This window comes from Pleurodeles waltl, chromosome 8, assembly GCF_031143425.1.
Source record: "Pleurodeles waltl isolate 20211129_DDA chromosome 8, aPleWal1.hap1.20221129, whole genome shotgun sequence".
Classification (NCBI taxonomy): Eukaryota; Metazoa; Chordata; class Amphibia; order Caudata; family Salamandridae; genus Pleurodeles; species Pleurodeles waltl.
This window is the reverse complement of record NC_090447.1, coordinates 148,144,672-148,163,842: the sequence shown is the minus strand read 5'-3', so window position 1 is coordinate 148,163,842 and position 19,171 is coordinate 148,144,672. Positions and strand designations below refer to the sequence as shown.

Here is a 19,171-nt window from a genome sequence, read left to right as displayed (position 1 = left end):
CTGTCTGAGCTGCCTTAAGCTGCATCATCATCACCTTCTCTTTCAGCCTTTTCTGTTTTACCTCAATTTCATCGCTACAATATTTCGCATAAGTCAGGACTTCGTCAATCGGTTTCGACTGCCAACAAATCAAATGCGACTTTATCATTTGGCTTATTTCTGGTCTCAGCCCTTCCACAAATCTGAACACAAAATGGAGCATGTCCTTCGCCTCTATTGTTTCCGTGCCACTGTAATTCTTGAACGCCTTCAACAACCTCTCATAGTAACTATGAATCGACTCTTTAGTCTCTTGGGCAGTTCGGTCGATCTTCTGCCAATCCACATTCTTCGCGGGTACCTTCGTTTTCAAATGCTCAATCACCTTATAGTACAAGCTCATCACCATAGGTGATGGTGCACCTGTCTCCCTGTCCCTCTCCGGTTCACTTGTCGGCCAACCTACAGCTCTTTTGCAATCCTCCCACAAATCTGCCGGAACCACAATCTCAAACAGAGTGTTCAGGTCTTCCCAGAGACATTTTGCAAGTTTCACAAACCTATCAGTCTGTTGGTACCATTCAATTGGTTTCTCTCTCAGTTTGGGAAAATCGTCCGTAAAGGACTGAATGTCGCTTCTGTGCCATGGTACATGTACTAATTTTCCTCCTGCTGTCTCCCTCATTGGTAACATTGTTACTGTATCACTACTCTGTGGTCTTTTCTCATTGTGCTCTGTAGCACTGTCCCTCCTCTTGTCCTTCCTCTTTACCCATCTGCTTTCCCATTTGTCTAGGCACCTCCACACTTGTGCACTCTGCAGCAATTCTCTAAGGTGGGTCTTCATGCCTGCTGACCTCATGTGTTCAAAATCTGTGGTCCCAAAATCTAACCTGTAGCTCCTGCTCAAGTGTTTCGTCTTGTCTATGTCAACCCCGTTTCTGTCAGCTGCTTCCTGCAAGCTCTTATGTATCTTGTTCACTTCCTTCGTAATCCTGGGACATAGATACCTCAGCTCTTCTTCCGTGTAGGACTCTAACCTGTTCACACCCATTGTCCCTTCCACCAATTCTTGTGCTTCCATGTTCAACCTGACCCTATTCATATAGTCTTCTCCTTTCCCACTAGCTGGACTTTGTGTGGAATTCAGACTGTTGAACCACTGGGTCAACTGTTGCGCATTCACCCCCATCAGCGTGGCGTTCACATCGACTGCCATCGATGACTGCGGCAGTTTTTCAGTGTTCGATGTGAGAGGTATTATCAGTGGGGGGCTCGACCTCACCAGTGTTGACTGAGCACATATGGGACTAAACTCCATCAAGGATCCAGACCCAGTTGGCTGAGCCGGTATCGGAGTTATCCCTGGAGTGTTTTCTATGCACCTTCTTTCTGTCCCATTCTGCAGCATTGATCCCTGACTGTTCAGACCCGAATTAGGCTGGCTATACAGAGGTACCACTGGACCTACAGTTATGGGTAACGATATCGCATCTGGGTTCTGTCCATTCCCCATGTTCTGAGGCATGTTCATTCCCACACCATGGGTCATCATTGCCGGCATGCCCATCTGGCTTCCCGTCATTTGAGCATGTGCGTTTCCTCCCTGCATCTGCTTTTGAGGCATCAAAAACTGAGTTGATTCAGCTTGTGCCATTGTTTGGTTGTAACCATTCTGTACTCCCCTTACTGTTGGATCTAAAATCATTCCTGCACTGTTATCACTGTTGTAGTACCCTGGCATCTGCGGCTGATAATTTTCTGCTGGTTTCAACACGGGCACATCTGGATATATTCTCCTAACCTGCGGTATCTGCGGGGTGAGCAATAAACTCAGGTCCTTTGATCCTGATGACGCTCCTGGACTCTGTGTTTCACTGGTCTGTACCGGTGCTGGAGGGGCAGAACTGGTACTTGGACCTTGTCCATTCTCTGCATAAGGCGGTGGACGGTCGTTCAGCAATTGCATTATCAACTCCTCATCCTCTAACTCCTCTTCTCTTCTCAACTTTTCCTCGTCCTCTCTATCCTTGGAACACTTTCTGTCTGTCTTACAGGTAGCTTTCTTCCCTGTCTCTTCTCCTTCCTTAGTAATTGCGGGGAACAATTTTATCCCCTGCAATACATCTGACCTCCACACCTTCTGTGCATTATCCCACCTAGCATCCGCTAGTGTCTTTTCTACCTTCCTCATTCTAGTCTCGAACTTCTTTTGCTGTTGCTGTCTGGCCATTAGTTCCCAAATTGCTAGAGCCTCAAACTGTGCTGGCCTTGGAGGCACCTTCATGTCATACATCGTGAATCTCAAATTTTCTAAAATCTTTATATTGAATGTCCCGTATATCGGAAACGCTACGCTCCCATGTTTCTCTGTCAGCTTGTGCCATTGCTTTAGCCAAAGACACGGAGCTACCCCCTTTTCTTCCATCACAATGTAAGCTGGTGTACCCTCAGGCGGCGTCTCCTCTCCTACGTTCGCTTTAATGTAAGACTCCCCCTTCATCGCGCTCCTGAATGCTTTAAAGAATTTCATTTTCTCGTCTTTTATTTAACCAAGTTTATAACCAATATTTGACTTCAATTCCACAAAACTTTAACCAATAGGTAACTTGAATTGCACAAAATTTGTAATCAATAGGTGACTTTAATTCCCGGAATACTCTTCACCTGCCTTTCCCCTTCCAACCGAGTCCCACGGACTGCGTCCAATCCGTGCGCGACCCTTCTCTGCAACCAACCTATCCCAGCGCGGCTCTTAGTGACGTCACACTCACACACTGCGGCTGACAAAGCCTCGCGGCTAGTCTTCCTTCACTCACCTCTTTTCGTAACAACTTCTTGCATATATTGCGAGCTACCAAAAAATAAAACAGATCTGTCGGTTTACTACAGGAAGGGTAACACAGTCGCTTCAGGACCTTAGGGACTTTTCACCAGCCTCGACCACTATTCGATCTCTTTCACCAGCCTCGGCCGCTATTCGGTCTTTCTCAGTCCCCACATTCGCAAGCAAATCTGACCCGCAGACCTACTCTCAACTTGTCAATGATCTGTTCTAGTGCACTTAGAATCTTGTCAAAGCCCGAAGTCGAAGTTTCTTTCACTCCCTAACACACGTACCCGACTTGTTGACCACGCCCGATCAACCTACTAAACCGCCCAGACCACAACATGGATCAACATACTCCGGAGTCTCTTGACCTCGCAGGGCCCGTCTCAACAACAACAACCACGTGGACCTTTTTATGCACAAAGCGCCACATGCACATGAAGTTCGACGACTTCCCTACTCTCACACTCGGAGCCGCACCTCCGTTATCTCTATGAAGTTCGACGACTTCTCTACTTCTACACTCGGAGTCGCACCTCCGCTATCCTTAAAAGAAAACCCTCGCAACCTTTTCACACACCCTGCGGCAATAAGCTGTGCAAGCGCAAAACCCTAACTCCACTCATACCATCACTAGTACCGCCAACGCTGTTTCCACACCTCCGTTCTCTCCATTCGCAAGCTCCGAGATCCCGGGAAAGTCGCGGTGGACCTAGCCCATCATCATCTTGTCAATCTATTTTATCCAAGAAAAATCTAATTCAATTTTTCGAATGGGGCCACAAAATGTGTAACCGTTAATTCGACACCATGTACTTTAATAGTACAGGGTCCCAAAAGACGAAACCGTCCTCTGCTACCATCTACTGATAGAGCGGTCCGTAGTAATAATTTACCTACGTTTGGACGCTCTTTAGGCCGATGAATCTTTTGACTTAGTGGGAACTCTCTGTACTCTTAATCCGGTCAGTCTCCTCAAAATCAATAATCAATAACGAACATAAGCAACACCTTGAACAACATAACACTTTACAATTAATCCAGAATACATTTCGGCGAGCCCTGACCTTTCAGTCAGGAATAACCACACCAGTTTATTGCAAAGTTAGTGAATTTATTTCCCTATATTAACAAAGCTAGCACAATATAAATGTGTCTCAACACCAAATGATAAACATATATGAACATTAATAGCTGTCCATAACGTCGAAACAAATGTAATCTATGAAGCATTTGAATCACGAGGCATTCGATAATGGCAATGCAAATCACTAATACGATAATCTGTAATGAACTAATGGCATACATTTAGTCAGCATAACAAGATCTCAAATTGCATCGTGCGACAGATGGAATCCTCATCTAACCTCAAATTAGCATCGGCATGTGGGACTTCATGCAAAAACAATTTAGCAACATTAATTTAGAAAAACTCCTAACTAGGGCTCTTACCAAAATCAGCAGTTGGTTACCTAAAAGAAACACAATGCAATTTTACAATTTCCTTTCATATTTACCAATTACGATCAGCAATCAAGGAAGTCTTCGTCTCACAGGTACCGTTCTTCGGTCAGCATGGGTACCGTTTTCTCGATCAGCATAGGACTGGACAAAGGGGCAGGGGTGAACGGGGCAAATGCCTCACGGCGGCAAGGTAAAACTATTACTTCATGCAAAGGGATCAAATCAAATTTACAATCTCTAGGGCAAGAATCATTAAAGTCTCTTTCTCTCGATTAGAGAAAGCATCAAAGTCTCTCAAAATGGCGTCGCAGCAAAGTGGGCCATAATAGCTACGAAGTCAAAATGGCAGGATGTCCGATGATAGAGAGAGTTCCTCTCGTGCACCTGGGTTTTATAGACAACAGTTCAAGTCCTGTAGGGTCTCCATTGGAGGGTTCATAGGTTAGCTTCAAATTGACCAATCAAAAACGACAGTTCTCAAGCTTTTACTTAAGCATACATTATCCTTGGAGATGGGTACGCAGATCGCAACATTGTTTCCCAATTAGCTTACTCTCAGAGCCTCCATTGTCCGCACCTGCAAGTCGACCTTGAATTAAAGAGAAAAATATGCCAGGCTGGCACTAACTTTAAGATAAGCATGTGAACAGTTTCTGTGGAAAAGTACAGCTTCAAGCAAAAATACACGTTTTAATAGCACAGTGGAAAAATACGAGCATCTAAACCGTGAGACCAGGCAACTAGGCCAAAGCCTCTGCTAAAGTAATGCTAAGCTAAAACATTTCAAACAAGCAAATCGTAGCACACGTTTATGATTATGTCGGATTAGTGCAATTCTAATTCACCACGTTATATAAAGCACGCGTATAAATGATGGCAAACTACTCTGAGGGCACATTTTGTCCCCGTACAATCTTTATTAATTCGGTTAATATCACACATGATTATTTCAGCACTACATTTAAGCGTTAATAAATCAAAACCTTCATTTTCTGCTTCATCAAGATACCCTCAACTGGTGATTTGCACTTCTTCTTCAACTTTTATCTAAACCTTTAGAAATCAATATCTCGATTTCTACTGATTTCATTTTTATTATTTTGGTCTCAAGTCATTTATTACATTTTACTCTATTTTTCTAAAATGGTGTGGGATTTTTCTTGTCTTGTGTTTTCACTTTAATGGTGATCCTGTGCTGCCTACATACTTTACACATTGGGTCTAAGTTAAGCCTGACTGCCTTTGTGCCAAGTTAGCAGAGGGTTAGGCACTTGTTAATGTAGTAACTGTTTGTGGTTCACCTGAGAAGGATTGTGGCTGTTGCTTGTGAGGGGCTCACATCCCTCTCAACCAACAACCCTAATTCTCACACCCACTCAGGAGAGAATTTATCGAAACTGAAAAGGGTAGAAGACTGCTGTACCTGATGTCTCACTGAAGAATTCCTGCCTGCCTGAGAGGTAAAGGGGATTGTCTCATGCTCTGTCTTGAACTTCTGCTCCGTTTTTTACTCGCTTTTTTCTAGAAGTAATGACCCCAGTCACTTGCAGATGGTCTAATCCTGCCAGAGAATCCTGCTTGCCTCTGGGGATCTTCCTTCATGTAGCCAAAGGGTGTGGACACTCCTGAAACAGAACAAACAGTTACATGTTGAATTGAGCAAGTGGAATTGGGCATTTACCCACTTTCACTTTGAACTTTCCTTCATAGGCTGAAGGGTGGAGAAGATCATGAGAAATAAAGAAGCTGTTGCCTGTATTAAAGTTTTCCAGTTTAGAAGTTTAGGCTGGACTTGTGGGCTAAAAAGCAGAGTAGTGGGTACCCTCCTGCAACTGGAAAGAATTTTCTAGTGACTGTCGAATAAGTCCAGAACAATTAAACACTTTTCTTCAGCGTAGCAGTACTTCCAGACCTTGTACAGAAAAAGATGGGAGTTACAGTTCTGGAAGAAAAAAACATCCTGTCAAGCATAAGCAAATAGATACGACACTGGCAACTTCACCTTTGTATATATATATATATATACATATATATATATATATTGTTTTCTTTATAACATTTCGGTCCTGTATTAGATTTTTCGGAAATATTCTTACTAAAAGTTTGTCTTTATAATTAGCAAAGCTGAACCTTTTAGTAGTTTCTTTATTTCATAACTTTGTTGTGTAGTTGTTGACTAGTAACCACATGCATTTTCCCTACTGGTTGTGCCAAGCTAACAAGGGTGAAATTTCTTGATCCATGTTATAGGAGAAATCCAATACCTAAACTAGAAGGACAGAACCTAGGTCCGGAATGACTGTATCCATGGCATATATTCAGGATAGCCACGTAAAACAAACTAACAATAAATCAATCTAAGTTGAAAAAGCTCATCATTAAATCTACTATGTTCTAGCCTTCTGGATTTACGTTGGACGCGCCTGGCTTTAACACACAGTCAAATGCCAACTCACAATCCAGCAAATGGAAATTGGAAATCATCATTTATACTCTTGGTGCCTAGATCCGGAAGCTCTGATTATTGTACAATCAACTATGCTATAATCCATGCTTAATTTGTAAATAAAAACGTGCTGGTGCCCAAAGCTCTCCTCTGAAACAATTGACTGTTGCATTTAAATGTGTGAGCACAGAATACTGAGTCAGCATAATCCTGAATCCATCCCAGACCTCTTTAATCCATTTACAGCCACTTCCTGCTCCATCAGCTCACTCTTGCAGCTTTCTGCTTTCTCCCCTTTTAATATTTTTTCTCTTCTTCCACCTTTCCCACATTTCTTTTGCTCGCAGTAAACGCTTGAGACAGAAAAATAAGTGCCGGTCCTCACAGGAAACCACCGGCCCAAATTATACACTGGCTCTACCTGTGTGTTTAATCATGACATTTTAATTCTGGGATTGACCCTACGATGTATTGTTTGTTGAAACATGGCAAGAGTAATAGGGCCATTCATCATTGAATTGTGGTGTTATTGAGCCCCCTAAAGAAACTCGATCGGAATGGTATGACATGAATTAGTCTAGAAATGCTGGGTACAATGTGTTATAGGCAATTTATCTCTAAGAGATTGTTGTTTACAATAAGGCCCATGTTACCAAAGGGCCTTTCTTCAGTCTCATTATGTCCCTTGAGATGTGCTTCTGGCAGATACTGTCACGGGTGAGCAGCTGGTGAAGCCTGCCTAATGGTCACACCTATTACTTTTGCTGCTCTGGTTTTATTGATGGAGATAATATATGCCCGGTAACTGGCTGCATGATAATAGCACACCTTGAATCTCAATCAGTGCTAATGACCTTATTGTTTGCAGCACAATAAACTCAATGTAGTTCCATGAAGATGAAAACAGCATCACCACACTAGATAACTATCCCCAACCCTTAACTAATTCCCCTCTTGGCAGTCCTGCAGAACCAAGTAGAAATATTCATTATAGATCGAGCTTCACTCAGTTAAAATGATTATCTCTGCGGTACAACCATTTATCAAGCCATAATTTGTTCCTCCGAAAAGTACAGTGGGCTTTGTCATCAAATAAGGCATCTTTGCAAGATACTCACTTTAGTTTGTTGTGAAGTACAGACAGCTCAAAATAGAATGTTTGCCTGATTATTGTAATGTAAATACATCTGCCAATTTGTGAGAAGTAAACTTCTCCTTGCAAATGTGTGACCGCATTTCTGTTCGCCGCAGATAAAGATACAAAAATGAGTTCTGAATTTAGGGGCTAAGAGCAGTGGTGCTTTGTTCACATTGCTGAGCTGCTTTCTACGAATATAAAAGCACCAGGCACGTGCCGGCTGCTGTGAAATGTGCATGGCCTCCCATGGGCCCATGTGGGTGGAGGACTCCTATGCTTTACCAGTGTCACCCATGTTACTAACGTTTGACGGGACCACGTATGTCTATTTAATAAGGTTTTTGTCACTAAGATAGGGGTAGAGATAGAAATGTGTACTCACCTGCTCATGGGTTGCATGATCAATATACAGGGAGTGCAGAATTATTAGGCAAGTTGTATTTTTGAGGATTAATTTTATTATTGAACAACAACCATGTTCTCAATGAACCCAAAAAGCTCATTAATATCAAAGCTGAATATTTTTGGAAGTAGTTTTTAGTTTGTTTTTAGTTTTAGCTATGTTAGGGGGATATCTGTGTGTGCAGGTGACTATTACTGTGCATAATTATTAGGCAACTTAACAAACAAAAATATATACCCATTTTAATTATTTATTATTACCAGTGAAACCAATATAACATCTCAACATTCACAAATATACATTTCTGACATTCAAAAACAAAACAAAAACAAATCAGTGACCAATATAGCCACCTTTCTTTGCAAGGACACTCAAAAGCCTGCCATCCATGGATTCTGTCAGTGTTTTGATCTGTTCACCATCAACATTGCGTGCAGCAGCAACCACAGCCTCCCAGACACTGTTCAGAGAGGTGTACTGTTTCCCCTCCTTGTAAATCTCACATTTGATGATGGACCACAGGTTCTCAATGGGGTTCAGATCAGGTGAACAAGGAGGCCATGTCATTAGATTTCCTTCTTTTATACCCTTTCTTGCCAGCCACGCTGTGGAGTACTTGGACGCGTGTGATGGAGCATTGTCCTGCATGAAAATCATGTTTTTCTTGAAGGATGCAGACTTCTTCCTGTACCACTGCTTGAAGAAGGTGTCTTCCAGGAACTGGCAGTAGGACTGGGAGTTGAGCTTGACTCCATCCTCAACCCGAAAAGGCCCCACAAGCTCATCTTTGATGATACCAGCCCAAACCAGTACTCCACCTCCACCTTGCTGGCGTCTGAGTCGGACTGGAGCTCTCTGCCCTTTAAAAATCCAGCCACGGGCCCATCCATCTGGCCCATCAAGACTCACTCTCATTTCATCAGTCCATAAAACCTTAGAAAAATCAGTCTTGAGATATTTCTTGGCCCAGTCTTGACGTTTCAGCTTGTGTGTCTTGTTCAGTGGTGATCGTCTTTCAGCCTTTCTTACCTTGGCCATGTCTCTGAGTATTGCACACCTTGTGCTTTTGGGCACTCCAGTGATGTTGCAGCTCTGAAATATGGCCAAACTGGTGGCAAGTGGCATCGTGGCAGCTGCACGCTTGACTTTTCTCAGTTCATGGGCAGTTATTTTGCGCCTTGGTTTTTCCACACGCTTCTTGCGTCCCTGTTGACTATTTTGAATGAAACGCTTGATTGTTCGATGATCACGCTTCAGAAGCTTTGCAATTTTAAGAGTGCTGCATCCCTCTGCAAGATATCTCACTATTTTTGACTTTTCTGAGCCTGTCAAGTCCTTCTTTTGACCCATTTTGCCAAAGGAAAGGAAGTTGCCTAATAATTATGCACACCTGATATAGGGTGTTGATGTCATTAGACCACACCCCTTCTCATTACAGAGATTCACATCACCTAATATGCTTAATTGGTAGTAGGCTTTCGAGCCTATACAGCTTGGAGTAAGACAACATGCATAAAGAGGATGATGTGGTCAAAATACTCATTTGCCTAATAATTCTGCACTCCCTGTAGTGCCAGGGGCCTGAAATGCAGGGAGGGGACATTTCTGTTACCAGGCCTCCGTTGCCTCTTCTTCTTTAGTGAGCCTGTTGAGAAGCTCAAAATTACCCATTTCATTACGTAATTTGATTTTCCCCAGGGCCTAGTTTGTTTTATACACAGTCCCTTATGTTACTTTCCTATTATTGTACAGAAAGTATTGCACACACGTTTTGTTTTCCTTTCTGTTTGACTCCTCTTTGGATTTCTTGTTCATCCAAGTTTATCTACTTTGATTTCTGCCCGTGTTTGAATTAGTTGACTGTTATTGTCTTGTTGTTTTACCCGGAAGAGTAACACGAGATAGAGAAATGAAAAATGCGATCACTTGTATGTGCCTTGGTAATATTGTTGCTGTATTGGTTCCTTTTAAGCGTTGAGCTTTGCTTTTCTTAATAAACGATGCTACCTTGCCTAACGGTTTCCATACAGAGAGTCCTGGTTTCTCCAACAAGCTAATGCCTGTTACCCATGGAGAGTCACAAATTCTTCTCTGTATCCACAGAGACCTCACTGCTATGCAATTCTGTCTTCCTTAAGACACATTAGGACTTTCTTTAAAAAGGTCCCTATTATTGTTAATTGATATTTAGGGCCAGATTTGTACTTTTTGCCGCAAAACTGCGCAATCGCAGTTTTGCGGGAAAAAGTATAGTGACGGCTTGCGCCATTCAACAGCACCAGCCAGGCGCAATAATAAAGGAATGGTGCAAGCCAGCGCTAAACTTGGGCTAGCGTCTTCAAAAAAGATGCTTGCCGGGTGAGGGTGTCGGTAGGGAAGGAGGGGGTTGTGCGTCAGAAAATGACGCTAGCCTGGTTAGAGGCAAAAAAAAATGCCTCTAACCAGTCTAGTGCCATTTCCTGCTGCACAACCACCAAAAACATGACTTCTGTTTTAGGAAAGGCAAGAGTAATGCCCGATACGCCAGTGGCCAGCACAGGGGACAAGTGTCCCCTGGCCATGGCCATTTCACCCTGTGCCATGCAGGGGGCCCTAAATTAGAGACCCCGATGGCACTTTAAAAAAAAAACATACTTACCTATACTTACCCTACTTACCTGGGATGGGGTCCCCCATCCTGTGGTATCCTCTGGTGTGGGTGGGTGTGTTCCGGGGGCTTGGGGAGGGCACCTGTGGTCCCATGTTTAACTATGGAAATGGGTCCACAGGTCCCCTAACGCCTGTTCTGACCCAGGTGTTAAATAATGGTGCAAAGTAAGCTTTGCACCATTATTTAGCCCCTCCTCCCACCTGTGCGTCATTTTAGCACAGGGATAAATATGGGGCTGTGGGAATAGCACAATTTTTTAGATGGGAACGCTAACCTTGCATCTTATTGACGCAAGGTAGGTGCACACATCCCAAAAATGGTGCAAACTCCTACATTTTGACGTTAGACGTGTCTAACGTCAAAATATAAATATGGAGTTAGGTTTGCGCTGAACCTGAGACAAACAAAATGACGCAATTTTTTTTACTCTAGCCTACCCTTTGCACCGGCTTGCACCATTCCATAAATATGGTGCCCGGCTGGTGCACAGAAATGGTGCAAGCCGGTGCTAAACTTTTTGGTGCAAAACTGAGTTAGTGCAGTTTTGCAGCAAAAAGTATAAATAAGGGCCAATATTTTGTAAGTTTGCGCCACTTTTGCGTCAAAAAATGACATTAATGCGCGCAAAAAAAGTATAAATCAGGGCCTTGGTGCTAGACGGGTCTAGCACCAAAGTATAAATATGGAGTTAGATTTGCACCGAATTAGAGTTAAAAAAATGACGCTAATTCGGTGCAAACAGAGTATAAATATGCTGCAGAGTATAAATATGCCCCTAAATATGGCGTTAAGGCCATAGAGTCATTTTTTGCACGGGAACGCCTACCTTGCATCTCATTAAGGTAAGGTAGGTCTCCACTTTCAAAAAATGACTTTAACTCCATAAATTTGGTGCTAGAGGGGTCTAGCACCAAAGTATAAATATGGAGTTAGTTTTGCACCGAATTAGAGTAAAATAAAATGATACTAAGGGCTGTATTTATACGTTTTTTGGCGCACAACTGCGCCAACGCAGTTGTGCGTCAAAAAATTTAACGCCGGCTAACGCCATTCCAAAGCACCATGCGGGCGCCTTATTTATGGAATGACGTTAGCCGGCGGAGCTGCCTGGTGTGCGTAAAAAAAAATGACTTACACCAGGCAGCGCCGGCGTAGGGGAAAATGGAGCTTGGGCGCCAAAAAATGGGGCAAGTCAGGCTGAGGCAAAGTTTTCGCCTCAACCCGATACTTACCTGAACTTACCTTAAGTTCCCTGGGATGGGTCCCTCCATCCTTGGGCGTCCTCCTGGGGTGGGCAAGGGTGGCAGGGGGTGTCCCTGGGGGCATGGGAGGGCACCTCTGGGCTCCTTCCGAGCCCACAGGTCCCTTAACGCCTGCCCTGACCAGGCGTTAAAAAATGACGCTAAAGCGGCTGGACATCATTTTTTTTGACCCGCCCACTCCCGGGTGTCATTTTTGCCCGGGAGTGTAAATACGGCGCACATGCCTCAGAGTCATTTTTTAGACGGGAACGCCTACCTTGCATATCATTAACGCAAGGAAGGTGTCCACGCTAAAAAATTACGCAAACTCCAAGATCTTTGGCGCTAGATGGGTCTAACGCCAAAGTATAAATATGGAGTTAGTTTTGCATCGGATTTGCGTTTAAAAAAACGACGCAAATCCTGCGCAAACAGAGTATAAATATGCCCCTAATTCGGTGCAAAGATTATAAATATGCCCCTTAGTTTTTCTGATCTGGCACAAATCCGGCCTAAAAAGCTGCAGTTTAGGGTATCTTGGAAATGCAGAGATGAATTTGTGAAGCAACATCTTCAGTATAATTACTTTGTGTTTCCTACAACTAGGTTTGTTATGAATATATAAGACTTTGTGATTCGTTCAGTGGTTGGGTCTTCTTAAGATCCCATGAAGAATGACCCTATTCTGAAACAAAAAACCTGGTGCAGGGAAGGGCAGGGACTCTTACCCAAAATGTGCCTCCTGAGTCTTCAGTTTAAGTCAGCCTGAATTTACTGGTCTTGAGAGGTCCTGGAACGTCTATCCAAGTCATTGAACGTTAGAATATTGTTGTACATGGACACTCCACCAACATGTTTGTCTACATGGCGTCATGGTGTAAACAGGCATGCATTTGTCCATTACCGGCATTAAAACTTCCCATGCGTTAGTCAAGTGTCAGGACCTGAGTGGGATGGAAGATGGGAATTCAAGCAGAGCACAGGCATGTCCCTTTGTAAGTCAGGACTGTACCTGGTTCTAAGACCACCACAACTCTCTTCAAAGCATCTCGAAGAACACCACTTTATGTATATCTTTGCACATATAATTTAACTAAGTAATGGCTTTCCTCATGACTCCTCAAAGCATTAGACAAGACAAATTGTCCCTTGTACAGAGCGCACCTCTAGAAACACTTAAGGATGTTCGCTTGACAATATAGGAAGCCTTCCAGTATTGTGATGTGGACAATGGAGAGAGTAAATTCAATTTATATCCTCATTTATAAAGAGAGACATGCAGAGTTTTTCTCCTAAAAATCTACAGGCAAAGTGGGTGTTCTCTTCTAAAACCCCAACCACGCGAAGCTGTGCTCTAAAAACCCACAATTTCTTGAGGAGGTGCTCCAGGAAATTCTAGAGTCAGTAAAACACCCTTCTTTACAACCCCCCGCTCAAGAGTTCCACACTTAGAACTCTGCTCCTTATAAAAAGCGGGCGAACTTATCCTCATCACGTTCTATCATCAGGTGCCACCGTTCCTCATTGGTGCTTCCATTAAGGCACCGATGTTATTTAAAATAAATTGAAAAAACTGTTTGCAAATTGGTTTTGAATCAATGCGGGCTACGTTTTTTCAATCGCCTCCTGTTACCCTCTGTAAGATCGAATACCAAGAGAAATAGTACCATTCAAGTTATGAAAATCCATAACTTTGCAGCCAAACTCACGTAAATAGCGATCTGTATGATGCAAGAAAAAACAATGAGTAAAAACAGAAGTTGTATCCTGGCTTTTTTTTCAATTACTGTCAGACTATCTTTGAACGCACACAAAATACTGCAAGAAAACCACTTTAAAGGGCCTCACTAATAACTACTCTTCTGCTCAACTGCCTCGACATCATCCGGGGTTGCTGCAGCAACAGCTGTACCCCCTGCACACGCAGCTCTGTGTAATTTTCTCGGTGTGAGGCATCTATGTGTGTTCTTGAGGAAAAAAAAACACCTTCCACGGCTCTCCTGCTGGTCAAATCTACTTCCGTACAGCGCAGCAGAGCACCCAGAAGCCCAAGCAAATGCCACTTACAGGCTCTGTGAAGCCGGTGTTTGTTTACTGCCGTGTGCACTATTTAGAAGCCAGGACTGGTCAAGCCGAGTGGCGCCGGCACAATTTTCAGAATCAGTGTGCTGCTATCAATGTTACATCACTGAAGTTACAGAGCATGTGAAAAATCAATGCGCTACATGAGCCGTGTCCATTCAGCAGGAGTCTGAGGGGTCGTAGTGTCTGTCCAGTGGTGCATTTTGAAGCGCACAGTCCCAAATATGTGAGTAAAGCGTGGAGTAGTAGGTTACTGCAATGACCTCTTAAAATGGCCATTACATTTGCATCAGGCATGCAGTTTTACTGCTAAACTTATGTGGCTCACAAACAGCATGTGGGAATTTGCTTTCTGTGCATATTTATCACAGAAGTACAATGTCTTGGTTTGTTTTGACCCTCTTAAAATCTTTGTTTGTATCACATTGCAGAGAAGAAACTAATATGCCCAGCATGTCAATTCACCAAATTGCTAGTGGTAACGGAAGTGACATCACACTGCTCTTTGACATTCACTTTCACAAAAACGCACATGCTACCACAAACACACATTCACACTTACACACAATCCCTCTCACATAAACACACTCCCACCCGCAAGCACACACAACATACATTTAAAAGCATTTTTTACTTACACACTGCGAGGGAAAGTCATATTTCAGCTAATTGAACTCAATTTTTACTACACTAACAGTGAAAAATATGATATATATATACTATCCACTTTTAGTGTAATAAACAATTGACAGAATGCAAAGAGAATGCAGCCCCAACTGATGTCAACCAATCAATCGAATAATCTTTATTTGGCCATATACTGGCCATAAAAGACACAAACATACAAAAATTCATAAAAACACCCATAGAAAATTCTGTGATAAACAGCACATCTTAAAACCCCATAAAGAACAAATGATAAAATACAGACATAAAAATACTTACAAATCAATGGAGTTGCGCCAAAGCAGGGCACCTTTTAGAAATCCTCCCACAGTGTACCAGACTGCCGGCTCAGACAATATGTAGAGAATATGAAAAGCTAGCCTGTATTGTCGAAACCCATGATCTTTAAGTATAGTAATAAATAACGTTGCCTGAAAGGATCAAAATAGCAGCAAAAAAGGTAGATGAGTTATTATAGGGGCATACTAGACTACTTTTTCAGTCATACTGGCAGCAAAGATAACTTCTAAATGAGCTGACCCGGAACCTGGTTAGCAGCAAACGCTCCCAAACACTTTTAGCCAATCAAAGGTACGGCTCAGGACCGTCACAGACCTTGATGGCTAAGTATTCTCTCATTGTTGCTCTAGCTAAGACACTGAGCGCCTTCTCATTGGAGGCAGATGCCATAAATAATACCTTTAAGTTACCCCTCTCAAACTGGCCCAGCCTATGGGGAGAGGAAAATAAACCAGGCCTACCCAGGGCATCGTCAGTTCTCTTTATGTACCCCAACCAAGGGATCGTAAGCCGAGTATCACAGTTTAGACAATCTGCGATCACTTCTCGGTTTAGGCATGTGCGTGGGTTGCTCCAAACCACCAACCACAAGGGAAGCAGAGCAGCTTCAAAATATGTTAAACCCAGGTCTTCTTTGAGCAAACATTGTGAATCTTAAGGGGCTCGGCCTAGTAATCAGCTGTCCTGATGTCCCCATATGGACGCGCCATAGTTCTTAACTGGCAAGCACTTGAGTCTGTACACCAGCAACAGAGGCAGTATTGGTTGTCTCCTCATCTGTGCTGCCAGCCCAAGCAAAACCCCTACAGATTGGTTAAAGCGCAGCAGTGGTTTGCAAGACATGCAACCAGCAGTCCCTAGAATCAAAGATTATGCCTAGGCATGGACACTCACTAAACCTTGTGACATTTTTGCCATTGATAGATATTGGCCTTATTTTGGCATTGTACTTCACTGACACTATATAATGTGTCTCAGCAATATTGGTTTCTAGCTCATGGTTGTCCATAAAAAGGACAAATGTATCGTTAGGACCCTTGAGACTATTCGGTGTGCAGGAATGCAGGACCTCGTCATCGGCATAAATTAGGGTTGGAATAAAGGTTAAGCTTACCTTGGGCATGGTTACCCTCCATGATACTAAAAACAAACTTAAACCATCAATAAGAGAAATGATATGGGGGCCAGGACACACCCCTGGTGGACTCCCCAAGACAGACCAAAAGGGCTGTGCATTACCCCTCAATTCAATATCTTACATAGGCACTGACCCCGTTACATAAGACATGAAGGAAGTTCACCAAGGGTTGGGGTAATCCAATTTTGATTAAGCTTTCCACAGCTTAGATTGATTTACACAGTTGAAGACACTACTAAGGTCCACGAAGGCCAAATAGAAATGACCCTTCTTAGCAGTTACAGAGGTGCAAATTTAAATACTGTTCTACAGTCCGCAAACCTTTCCTCAAGCCACACTGTACGGCACATAGCCAGTCACTATCCTCCACCCACTCCTCAATTCTACGCAGAATAACATGCCTTACAATCCTTACCACTGAATCCAGTAGTGAAATGGGACCGTAGCAGCAGAGATCCTGCGATTACCTTTTTTTATAAACAGGCACATTAGCAGCAGTCTGTCAAGAAGAGGCAGAAGTCTTTAGAACATTGGTAAATATTGGCACCCACAGTTGAATGTTAACTTTGTAAAGGTCCATAGGTACCCTACCTGGACCCAGTGCTATGTTTGACGGGTTAGCTTGATATAGCTGCAGAGACCTCCTCAAAGCTGAAACTAACTTCCAATGAGTACTGTGAAGCACCATCTATGCCCTCTGTCATGGGACATGCCCCATAAGAGTAGGTCATTTTAAAATGCTCTAACCATTTCTCAGGTTTGATATTAGATCCAATCCCCTCTCACATGGCCGGTAGGGATTTTGTGTCATTGACAATTTCCCAAAATACCTTAGAGTCCCTAGCTTTATGTGTATGAACTAATCGTTCCAAGGTTGCCTCTTTACGCACAGACTTCCATTTTTTTTCAGCAAGTTTATCAGTTGCCCTTGCCTCAGCTATATGCTTTTTCGGGCCCCTTTTATCTTTGATTGGTCCAAGATAACATTTCTCATTGCCTGATTTAGGAGACTAAAAGAGTCCAGAAGGTTAACCAGTGGAGGGGTTAACAGTTAACAAACAGCTAAATAAATCAGGATTAGACCCAACAAGAGTTCTGAACAGGGTGGGGATATGAGTAGCTCTCCAACTTAGCCTTAGGCCGCCATTCTTTTAGGGCAAACCAATTACACCTCAAGAGGCTAGTGGTTGGGTACAGTCTGATAACTTAACGGTCAGATCATGTGGGTATGGTCACTAAAAGTATTTTCAATCACCCTTCCTGAAATGGCAAAGGATTCCATGCTCTTGTAGATGACAATGTAGTCAATAACTGAGCTTTTGCCCCAAAAAACAAACGTAGGGGCCTATTTGTGGAGATCTCCCAAAATTTCTACTACGTGAAGTAACTCAGAGTTGCGTAGGTTATGAAGCAGCTTCAGGGCACTGCGATCAACCTGGGGACATAGTAAGTTATCAGCTGTCACAAACACAGCTACTCACCCGTTAGGGTCTGAAGGTGCTGGGGGGGGGAGTGTAGTGTGTACCAGAGGTGGATTAAAAAAGACATGTCTTCAGTTCCTTTGTGAAGCTGGGGAGGGAGGTGGTTTGTCTGATGTGGATGGGTAGAGCATTTCAGGCGGTGGCTACGAGGTGGGAGAAGGAGCGTCCTCCTGTTCTGGTTTTCCTGATGCTGGGTACTTCTGTGAGAGAGAGCTGGGCTGAGCGTAGGGCCCTGTGGGGTACATGGAAGTTGAGTCGCTGGTTAAGGTAGGCTGGTCCAGTGTTGTGAAGGGCTTTGTGTGCATAGGTGAGGACCTTCAAATTGATTCTTTTCTCTATGGGGAGCCAGTGCAGTGTACGTAGGTGTTGCGAGATATGCCAGTGTCGGGGTAGGTTGAGGATCAATCTGGCGGTGGTGTTCTGGATGTTTTGCAATTTGCACGTGAGTTTTTTGTTGATTCCGCCATAGAGCGCGTTGCCGTAGTCCAGTCTGCTGGTGATGAGGGCGTTTGTGACAGTCTTTTAACAGTGTGTTGGATTTCCGCCCAGTTCAGCATTAAAATCACCCTCTATAAACACATAAAAGTAATTAAAGAGGCTTAATGACCTTGACTTTAAAACTGAGAGTATTTTGAACAGGACATCAATTTGGCTTTACACATCAAAAACTGCATTGTAGAAGTTCACAAGAAAGAAATTAAACATGTTGGGTAAAATGATCCACATGATCTGTATACCCCCATACTTATATACAATTGGGATGATTGTATAAAATATTGAAATTCTTATCAATGTGATTTCACTACCCCACATTCTCTGGCCTCAGAAGCAACAGCAGACCTAAGAAGCTTTCAAAGACATCCGACATGGATTCATCGTCTGGCCCAATCTTTTGTAGCATGATAAGATAAAATTTAGTGACAAAGTCCAACTAAGACCGGTCCTGCTGTTTGGCCGGGATACAGATACCAGCAAAGTTCCAACAGATCAACTTTGTCACTGGCCCTTTAAACAATATGCGGTCTTCAAAAGGGGGGAGCGGTCGGGGACAGCAGTGATAAAACTGGCCCTTGATAGCTAAGATGTTTTCTTAGGTTGGACAAAATCTGAATCAAGTCAATCATCAGCGTCTAAGTCTGTCAAAGGGAAGAGCTTGAGTCTGACATTTCATAGGCTAGCCAGCTACCATTAAGGGATGCAAAGGTCCAGTCTGTGACCTAGTCTGCAAAAGTCTATAGGAGCACCCTAAGGGAAGAACACTGAAGCGTCCAGGCAATGAATGATTGCTACAGTGGCTAGAGATTATAGGGCAAGCTAGATCTGAATGCTTACAGTTAATGAACTATGCAATCT

General features: G+C 43.2%; 1 protein-coding gene across 2 annotated transcripts in view; it reads left to right on the top strand.

The window, feature by feature from the left end:
- Positions 1-19,171, top strand: part of LOC138249824 (disks large homolog 2) — a 3,298,389-nt gene that overhangs the window by 1,954,136 nt on the left and 1,325,082 nt on the right. The gene's annotated exons all lie outside the window — the stretch shown is intronic.